Source organism: Pygoscelis adeliae, unplaced genomic scaffold (genome assembly GCF_000699105.1).
Source record: "Pygoscelis adeliae isolate BGI_AS28 unplaced genomic scaffold, ASM69910v1 Scaffold202, whole genome shotgun sequence".
NCBI classification, from domain to species: domain Eukaryota; kingdom Metazoa; phylum Chordata; class Aves; order Sphenisciformes; family Spheniscidae; genus Pygoscelis; species Pygoscelis adeliae.
Window position 1 is genome coordinate 2793094 of NW_008824544.1, and position 879 is coordinate 2793972.

An 879-nucleotide genomic window follows, 5' to 3' on the forward strand; every position below is an offset into this window, starting at 1 on the left:
TTTTACCAGGGCCTGTAGTGACAGGACAAGGGGCAACAGTTTTAAACTGAGAGAGGGTAGGTTTAGATTGGACATAAGGAAGAAATATTTTATGATGAGGCTGGTAAGTCACTGGCACAGGTTGCCCAGAGAGGTGGTGGATGCCCCATCCCTGGAAACTTTCAAAGTCAGGTTGGATGGGGCTCTGAGCAACCTGATCTAGTTGAAGATGTCCCTGCCCACGGCAGGGTGGATGGACTAGATGACCTTTAGAGGTCCCTTCCAACCCAAACCCTTCTGTGATTCTATGATTTACTTGCTCTTTCAATGCTCCCCAATGGAGCGGGACTGAGCTGACTCACCCATGTCACACGGATGCAAGAAGTGCACCAGGCTTCAACTGATCTGTGCAGCCACCGAAGTGTAAGGGGAACTCTCACTAGACTTTTTACCAGCAACTTATCCCTAGCGCTCCTTATAAAAAGCAGACAAGGTGTGGTGAGCCACTCTTTCACTTCACTGGCTCCTCGTAATTGATGGAAGATTACCAGGAACATGTTTTTGCAGGAAATATTTTCTAAGGCTAAACAACATTTGATGAGGGTGTGATAATAAATTACCGAGCATACATCTTTGCAGCTACTCCAAATTATGAGTATTGGTTTGTCCTTCCTATGTGTTGTTTCCATAGAAGCAGAGCTTAACCTTTTAAGTGCAGATTATAAAGGCACCTAATTCAATTAAAATTAGACTTCAAGCATATCAGCACTTAATACTCAAGAGTTATTATGCGATTGGATAGAGACATCGTTGTGATTGGCAGGCAGCACAGTTTCCGTCTGAGCCAGCTGGAAAAATAGTATTGTGGTGGTAACTTTTAGGGTTTTCCTATACATTTCC